At 41.6% G+C, this 10,000-nt stretch overlaps 1 protein-coding gene across 2 annotated transcripts in view; it reads right to left on the bottom strand.

Annotated features, from left to right (window-relative positions):
- Positions 1 to 10,000, bottom strand: part of LOC126984262 (uncharacterized) — a 274,528-nt gene that overhangs the window by 198,577 nt on the left and 65,951 nt on the right. The gene's annotated exons all lie outside the window — the stretch shown is intronic.

Below are 10,000 nucleotides of genomic sequence, written 5' to 3' on the forward strand. Positions count from 1 at the left end.
CACACACACACACACACACACACTTAAAATCATGAGTGAGAAAGGAGAGAAATGCAAAATCAAGAAGAAAAAGAAGAAAAAGATGACAAGAAAAGAAGTGAAGGGAGAAAAAGAGAAAAGAGACGAGAAGACACTAGGAAAATACATTCGGGATGAGACGAAACGAGGAGAGAAAACAAGAAGAATAGGGAAGACAAGTAGAAGGGAGAAGACACATAAGGAAGCAGATAAATGGAACCTGCAGAAAAATACATAAAACTACAGCGAAGAATATGACACACTTCCACTGGGACAATCAAACATACACACACTCACATATAGTCAATAAACAAACACATAGATGAGTTAATAAACAAACAAAAACGTGAACAAATAAACGAGTAAACAAGCCAACACCTGAATAAATCAAGAACAAAGAACAATGAAACAAAACGTAGAGAAATGCAAAACTAATTCAAATAAAATCCCTTTGCACTTCTCTCTCTCTCTCTCTCTCCGTCTCTTCGTCTCTCTCTTTCAGTCTCTCTCTTCCTGTTCCTCAACCTACTGCAGTCTGCCTTCCTTCCTCTCTGCCGCCAGCCTGCCTTCCTCCCTGCCTGCCTGCCTGCCTGTCTATCTGGCGGCCTTTCTGCACCTACCCGACGCCGTACTCTTTCACGCCTGCCTCCTCGTTCCCTCCTCGTCTGCACTTTCCCGATCAAGAGCATATTGTTTCTCAGTCCATTACAATTCCGTCAGTTTGTCGTTGGTGGATGCTCGAGCGGCTGCATCCATAATCCAGCATGGTGTGCAAGAGTGAGTTCTGCGTCCCCTTAGCCGCCAGCGCACCTATGTAAAATGTATGATCCGTCGGTCAGTCGCGCCAAAAACTCACAGTGCAAGCCCGCCGTGGAAAACAAAAACACGAGAAAGGCAGGCAGAGAAGGGGCGGAGAAAGATTAGGGAGCGATGTAAATACTGCTGCCCCCGCCTGTGAGAATGGTTGAGTTTGCTGGGTTTGGCAAGGAAAGGGCAGGGAGTAATAAAAGGTGGCCATGAACGGACTTGCCTGAAGAAAACTGTGTGTGTGTGAGGGGCTGTGTAAGAGAGAGATAGATAGATATAAATAGATAGAGAAAGAGAACAAGGAAAAATACTACTATATACAAAAAATACAAGAAATACAAAAGAAAACGAAAAGAAAACGATGAGATAACTAATAACACATGAAAAACGATTGGAAAAAGGTAAACGAGAAAGAGATAGATATATAGAGAGAGAGAGAGAGAGAGAGAGAGAGAGAGAGAGAGAGAGAGAGAGAGAGAGAGAGAGAGAGAGAGAGAGAGAGAGAGAGAGAGAGAGAGAGAGAGAGAGAGAGAGAGAGAGAGAGAGAGAGAGAGAGAGAGAGAGAGAGAGAGAGAGAGAGAGAGAGAGAGAGAGAGAATACAAAGAAAAACACTATATAAAAAAAATACAATACAAAAGAAAAAACGAAAAGAAAACGAAGAGATAACTAAAAATAACACATGAAAAACTATTGGAAAAAGGTTAACGAGAGAGAGAGAGATTTACATAGATTTACATAGAAAATCAGACCGCACAGACCCCATGGTCCAGACTAAGTGGTCTGTCCTTAAACCTAAGTGATTTTACATTAATCAGATGGCTCCAAAACGTTGCTTATCTACTCTAGTTAATATTAAGTTCAAGGAAGTGACGGTCGAGCTTGTTTTTAAAGGAGTCAATCGTGTTACACTGGACCACTGACGGTGGGAGCTTATTCCATTCTCGCACTACAACGTTGGTGAAGAAAAATTTGGTGCAGTCTGAATTTACTTGTCTACATTTGAGTTTTGTGCCATTGTTCCTCGTTCGCAAAGTGTCATCGATCATAAACAATTTTGTTCTGTCTACATTCGTGAAACCATTAAGTCTTTTAAAACATTCGATCAGTTTTCCTCGGAGGCGACGTTTCTCAAGAGAGAACATGTTAAGGGTGGAAAGCCTTTCTTCATAGGATTTTTTGCGCAAGGAAGGGATCATTTTTGTTGCTCGACGCTGAATACCTTCTAGTTTAGCAATGTCCTTTGCATGGTGGGGAGACCAAAACTGTACCGCATATTCCAAGTGGGGTCTGACTAAACTATTATAGAGCGGAAGTATTACATCTTTATTCTTGAATAAAAAGTTTCTTTTAATGAAGCCCAACATTCTGTTCGCTTTATTTGCTGCATCGATGCATTGATGTGAGAATTTGAGGTTTGACGCGATTTAAATCCCCAGGTCCTTAAAGCATTGAACGCTTGTGAGTTTAACGCCGCGTATTTCGTAATCGAACTTCTTATTTTTTGTTCCAACTTGAAGGACCTGGCACTTGTCTACGTTAAAGGGCATCTCCCATTTATCCGACCAAGCTGAAATTTTGTGCAAATCCTCTTGGAGGCTTTGCCTGTCTTCGTCAGTGAGAACCGAGTTACCAATCTTTGTGTCGTCTGCAAATTTACTAATGCGATTATTGAGTCCAACATCCACGTCGTTGATGTAAATAATGAAGAGCACTGGGCCAAGAACCGAGCCCTGAGGGACGCCACTAGTGACCGGCGCCCACTCTGAGTTAAATCCGTCAATCACAACTCTTTGTTGTCTGTTGCTCAACCAATTCGCGATCCATTGGTTTACTTGACCGTCAATGCCTATTTGCTTTAATTTATAAAGTAATTTATGATGTGGGACTTTATCAAACGCTTTCTGGAAATCAAGATAGACTACGTCCACTGATTTGGTTACGTCATAAATTGAGAAGAGATCGTTATAAAAGGTCAGTAGGTTTGATAGGCAGGATCTTTTGTTACGGAAGCCATGTTGTGAATCCCCAATTAATGAGTGGCTTTCGAGGTAACTCACAATTTTGTCTCTAATTATGCTTTCGAGTAGCTTACCTACAATTGAAGTTAGACTAATGGGTCGGTAGTTACCTGGTATTTTTTGTCTCCTTTCTTAAAATCGGTGTCACGTTAGCCTTTTTCCAATCCGAAGGGACGATGCCTTGTCGCAAGGACATATTGAATACGGTAGTGAGGGAGGAGAGTATTTCGCTCTTTGTTTCTTTAAGCAGTATAGGATATACTTTGTCGGGTCCGGGACTTTTATTTGTTTTAAGTGAATGGAGAGCTTTAAGGACTTCATCGGTTGTTATTTCAAAATTAGGCAATGCATGCTCGAGATTTACAATAGTACTGGTGTTGTTGGTAGCGAGAGGAAGACTGTTAGTATTAAACACCGAGGAAAAGTAATTGTTTAAGAGGTTTGCAATGTGTTGGCTGTCAGTCACTAGTGCACCGTCGCTGTTTATTAAAGGTCCAATACCACTTTTGATCGCCTTTCTGTTGTTTATGTAACTGAAGAAAGATTTCGGATTATTTTTACAGTTGGCTGCAATATTTTCTTCATATCTACGCTTTGCCTGACCTACTAGTCTTTTTACTCGTCGCCTGGCATCATTATAAAGTCTAATGTTTTCGGGCGTGCTTTGTTCTTTCTTTAGCCTGTAAAACAATTTTCTCTCATTGAATGATTGTTTATTTTCGCTATTAAACCACGGTGGGCTTTTATTAGTGTTAATTCGCTTCTCGCACAAGGGGACGAATGTGTTCTGCTGAGTGAGTAAGTGATTTTTAAGGCTTAGCCAGGCTTCATCTACGTTGTCGTCATCTGATAGTTGTATTTCTGTTAGTTTTTGTCGGATTTCTACGAAGTTAGCTCTTTTGAAAAGAGAGAGAGAGAGAGAGAGAGAGAGAGAGAGAGAGAGAGAGAGAGAGAGAGAGAGAATGTAGTGAAGGATGCTGACAACAAAGATGATGGGTGTAAGTGGTATTTTCACCCATGTACAGAGAGCAATCGTATAAGTTTACCCTTTTTCATCCACAATAGGTTCACGTTATTCTAAAAGTGGATTCCCGCGTGAGGCAGGTGAGTGTTAGGTCAAGGACGCACTACAACGACGAACGATTTTTTTCTTACGATGTGCCTTTATTAGCGTGACTTTGAAAATTACTGATAAATCTCTCTCTCTCTCTCTCTCTCTCTCTCTCTCTCTCTCTCTCTCTCTCTCTCTCTCTCTCTCCGTATGTACGCATCGATAGTTTATATTGTACAAACTTGCAAGCGTTGAATCTCTACCTACGCCCACAGGGAATAAATAATATGTTCTAACAATTTATCTTTCTGTCAGAACGTAATGTTATTTCCAGTTAAAATATTATATGAAAACCGACAATATTGCGTCATAAAACAAAATATTTCTGCCAGTATGCCAGTCTGCAAATGTATTAGGGACTGAGGCAGCTCTGTTGATATATGGAGCGTTGACAGAGAGAAAGAGAGGGCGAGCGGGACAAGGACGGTGCGTTATCTATCATCCACGGTGTTCCCTCTTGGCTGCGGCGCGAGGAACCAAGGAGGGAAGCGGGGCAAGGGTCACACACGACTCACCACCAGGCACATTGCATAAGGCACTCGGCTAGTTGTCATGCTGGCGACGCGGACTAAAGCTGTAAAGGACACACACACACACACACACACACACACCCTAGACCACATAAAACAGACAGACACCCTCCCCGCACGCACTACAAATAGCATGTCATCACTATACAAACGGTACACTCGTTAAGCCTCTCAATTAATTCTGCATTGCATTATTGCTCCCCTGAATACAAACTGATAAAACTTTGACTTTATATTACAGCTTTTCCTGCCAGAGCAAAACTGTAGCTGCCAACTTAAGCGTCGCACTACGTATTCAAATGATTTTCTTCTCTCTCTCTCTCTCTCTCTCTCTCTCATGCGCGCTCTAACATATCTTGAAGGCGTCATCTGATATTTTTTTTCAGTTCTTGCCGCTTATAACCAACACAATATCATTCATCCTAAACGACAACGACGATACTTTGTGTGTGTTTGTGTGTGTGTGTGTGGGGGGGGGGGGTTGGTGGGGGGTAACTGAGTGTAAGTGTGTGAGGATTCGTGTGGGTGACATTAAACATTAGAACACAAAGACTAGATTTTCGTCAGAGTAACTGGACTAAAACTGTTCAGGTAGAAAAGATACCCAAAAAGGAGGCGTTACAAGCAAGCAGCGCTAATAACACACTCAGGACTAACAGGAAAAAAACACTACAAGTCAAAAAATGGTTAAAATGTGTTTCTCTAAGTTCCGTGGAATAGATTAGTTAATGAATTTCAAATAAAGGTAACACTTAATATTAACTTATCACATCAAGAGACATTTGGTGGTAGCTACATCGAGTTTTGGAACATTCACAACCTCCTGTCAGTCCCGGAGAAAAGAAAATGAGAAGTAATGAACAATGAAGAAGTCGATTCAAATGTCACGATGCTGTTAATGGTTATTTTTAATCTATCTTTTTTTTCAGCTTTCTCGTATTTTTTCATCGCCATTCCCGTGTGCTGGTAACAAAAGGATTAGTCAGTGGCCTTTAAAGGTAACATCAATCATTGGTGCCTCCTAAATAAATCTTCGTTCCCAAAACTTTAGACGTAAGAAACGTCAAGTCCAAGAATAGTCAGCCTGTAACGATGAAACAAAACGATACTGAAGACGATGTACAAGTTTCTTTATCTGTGTTAGCCAAGGAATAGACATCTTTATCTGATTTATCCAAACATTAATATTTCGTGTTTTTATCAATATATAATTCTGCTAATCATTACCAATATTTTTTTTACATAATGCCACTACACATTTTCAGTATTTTACTACATAATGTCACTAAACATTGCTCACACTTTGATGTATTGTCTCCACGTAACTTGGGCTTAGTACCAACACCAAACGATGACTATGTTTGCTTAACCCACCAAGGTTTTCATTAATTATTTCCCTGCGATACATTACCCCCGCCAGGGACATACTTTCGATTCGGTTTGCTTGTCCATTTGTTTGTGTTTGTTCGTTAGCAGGATTAAGCCAAACATTCCGGCCCGGTGTTCATGAAATTTGTAGAAACATGTAACATGGGCCAAGGAAAAGAAAAACAGCTTTGAGAAACGCCTACCAAAACCTGACTGCATAATAGCGAATGAACGATAAAGACTGAATTAATCAACAACTTTGGGCGACGATATTAAAACACCCGCCTGTGCTTTACGATCAGGCCACGAGTGCTCCCAGTGGGTGCTGGAGAGTGTTGGGAGGTGGCTCATGTGGAGTCTGAAGAAGGGATCTCTTTGAGGGGTGGGGGGTGGGGGGGGGGGGGAGGAGGACGGATTGCTCAGCCTTGGCGGAGGTTTACTGTCCCCGGATGCTCTTGTTGTAACTTATGTTCCTCGCTCAAAACAGCTTTGCCGGAATTTCTTTTCAGGATGAGAAGTAGAAATCTTTTCCCCAGATATGTGTGCAGCTTCTGTGGACGAAAACACCACGCCATAGCCAAACGGCATCTGCTTTCCTCGAGCGATTGTATAATAAAAAAATTAAAAAAACTGCATCATTGTAAACGCCGAGCCTGCCCACTCATCTCATACACCACCAATGTCTAAGCGTAACTACATTAGAAATACTTCAAGCCTCTCAGAATTAAATCAAACCTGACCATTGAAGATATGAACATCGAGTATCCCGCCGGGACACATAAATCACGCCCCCCACCCCCTCACACACACACACACACACACACACACACACACACCTGTAGCATGACAATACACTTCCCATTGTAGTGTGTAGTATGTTCCTCCCGGCAATGTGATTCTGGTTGGTTCTTGTTGTTTTTGCACAAGATATTATAATATATTAATCGTGTTAGAAATCTGGAACGCTGCCATTTGCACCGCACTAGCTTTAGTAATCGCCTAATCGCCTTCATAGAATCAGAAATATATAGATTAAGCATTATCCAAGGCCCGTTTTCATTAATCAAAATCAGTTTTACTGTGTAACGAAGGTTACTGTTGAAGCAACGTTACCCAAGTACTCTTACTGTCGAAGGAGCGTAATCCACTCATTTATCACCTGCACGCTCATCAGTAAGCTTGACGCAGTAAACGAGCTTCTGTGGACTCCCTCCTCCCCACCCACACACGCACGAGACGATTATATATGCACCGCTAATATCTATCCGGCGTCCCTCTCGACGGCCAGTGTACGTAAGGTTGGCAGGCCAGACCTGGTGACGACAAAAGCTTTAGCCGATTCATCAGGAGCAGACTTAAAAACTTTACTGTTTTGGACATTTCCATAAAAAAACAATTTGCTATTAAACACGGCACACCACAAATGCTATAATTAGAGCATACACAATCAGTGCAGTTGCGCCATTGTAAACACAAGGGTTGCCCTTCTCCACTGACACGCCATCACAGTCAGGGCGTGGTCAGCATGAGATGTGCTGCCAGTCTTCCAAAAGGTTGCCACAGGTATGATAAAACCTGTTTTCAACACTTCTCCTTTTGTTACTCTTTACAGTATTGGAAAAAAAATAAAGGCGTAGGGCAGGTGAGTTTAAAAAAAAAATACAAGAAGAAAAGTACTGCGGCATCTACGGTGGCGGGTAATTGTGGACTGACCGAGGAGTTTGGTCCCTTGCATCATGTCTGGGTTCGTCACGGAGTTTTTATAAGAGAAAAATTGCTGACGTACGTGGATCTGATAATGGTAATAATACCCGAAGGGAAACTGGATAATACAAGATGCAATACCATTTTAAAAACGAAAGGCAGGCGAGAAACAAATTTGTTACACTTGAAGGATAGGTAATGCAAAAAATGCTATAAATCAAAGGGGAAAAATGCCGTTATTTTTCTAATAACAAAAAATAATACAACCGTGAAGGAGAATATATGATCAAAAGAATATGTACGTGTGTGTGTGTGTGTGTGTGTGTGTGTGTGTGTGTGTGTGTGTGTGTTTAATAAAATAGAAAACACAGTGAAGGAGAACAACAGCGGGGAACACTCCGCGCCCTTTGCATGGCCCTGAAAACAAGTGAACGAGACTGAAAACAAACGAAGCACAACGAGCGACAGAATAACCAAACCTTCAGCAACTTTGCCGCTGCAAAACATTTTTATTTTGCTTTCGTTTCTATTTTTTTTATTATTCATTCAATAACTCCAAAGAGATGCTTCCTCTCTCTCTTCTCTTTTTTCTCTGACCTCGTACATATCTAATTTTCACCTGTTTCTCCTTCACAGCAACCATTTTGAGCGCCATCTTAGAAGTTTAGCGGTGGATCTGAGCTTCCGCAACATTATTCTTTTGGTAAAGAAATCAAAGCTATAATTTCGTACTAAAATATTTCAATGGCATATTCTGCAAAAGTCACACACGCCTGTAAGCACATACACACACACACACACACACACACACACACACACACACACACACACACACAAAACATATATGAAAGTAAACTATACGGTTTTCTGTTTCCATGAAAATTTGTCACTTATTTACTGGTGGTGAGGGTGCTGGCGGCGATGGTGAGTAGAATAATCATAGAGAGGGTGGGTTAATGGTAAGAAAAGGAGGATATGGTGTGTGTGTGTGTGTGTGTGTGTGTGTGTGTGTGTGTGTGTGTGTGAGAGAGAGAGAGAGAGAGAGAGAGAGAGAGAGAGAGAGAGAGAGAGAGAGAGAGAGAGAGAGAGATAGAGAGAGAGAGAGAGAGAGAGAGAGAGAGAGAGAGAGAGAGAGAGAGAGAGAGAGAGAGAGAGAGAGAGAGAGAGAGAGAGAGAGAGAGAATATTACTAGAATGTCTTACTGTACGTATCATATTCCATCCATAATTAGTTGTACAAAGTGACTGAGCACACTACCTCCAACACAAACACCTACACCATCACCACCATAACAACCATAACCATCAACATCATCACCATCACCACCATAACAACTATCACCATCAACATCATCACCACCATAACAACCATCACCATCCACATCATCACCATTACAACCTTCACTATCACCACTACTCATGTCTTACCCACATTTCTATTCAGAGCACCACCTACTTCACCCCCACTAAGATAAAAAAAAAAAATAAATAAATAAATAAAAACATTCCCCTTCACCACCTATAATTGCCACCACCTCTATCACAAACGCAACAATGCCATCTCTACCAGTACCTCAACCGAAACCACCACCATCACCACCACAACCAGAACCATTACCAGTGCTAAAATCAAAATCGTCATCACCACAACCCCAACCACCATCAACACCACCAAAAATATCAGCTGCAATAATTTTTTTTCCCCTACCACTACTACCATCACCACCACCAACAATACTGACAACAATCACTACCACTTCTACTACTACTACTACTACCAACACCACTACACAGCAACAAGAACTTAAAACAAAAACAAACAAAAAAACTAAATTCTTCACCACCACCAACACCAAAAGCAACATCAACAAACCTCCTTTTCCCCACGTACAATCACCACCACCACCACCACCACCCCGTCGCTACCCATTACACAAGGCTGCCCGTCCATCTCTCCCCCTCCCCACCAATTTGCAATTTATTTCGAAATTATCAGGGATGCCTCGCCCGACTGAACTTTACGCTATGGGGGTAAAGGGAAGCTAAATATTACAGCCACGCACCTGGACACTCACCTGCCCCTTTTTCCTACTTTCTCTCCCTCCCTTATCTTATTACTGTACTTGTTGGTCCGTCATTTCTGCCTCCTGGCCTTTCCCCTATCTCCTTACGTTATGTCATACCCTTGCTATTTTTTCTCCTTCCTTTCTACTGTTCCGCATTCCCCTATTTTACTACTCTACTTGCTGCTCCGTCATTTCCTTCTCCTGTTCTTTCTCTCATCTCCTTACGTTACTTCATACCCTTGCTATTTTTTTTCCTTCCTCTACTTCCCTTCCTCTCTACTGTTCCTCATTTCTCTATCTTACTACTGCACTTGTTGTTTCGTCATTTCTTCTTCCTGTTCTTTTTCTAATCTCCTTTTCTCATTTCATATCCTTGTT

The sequence above is a fragment of the Eriocheir sinensis genome, chromosome 56, assembly GCF_024679095.1.
Source record: "Eriocheir sinensis breed Jianghai 21 chromosome 56, ASM2467909v1, whole genome shotgun sequence".
In the NCBI taxonomy this organism is placed as follows: domain Eukaryota; kingdom Metazoa; phylum Arthropoda; class Malacostraca; order Decapoda; family Varunidae; genus Eriocheir; species Eriocheir sinensis.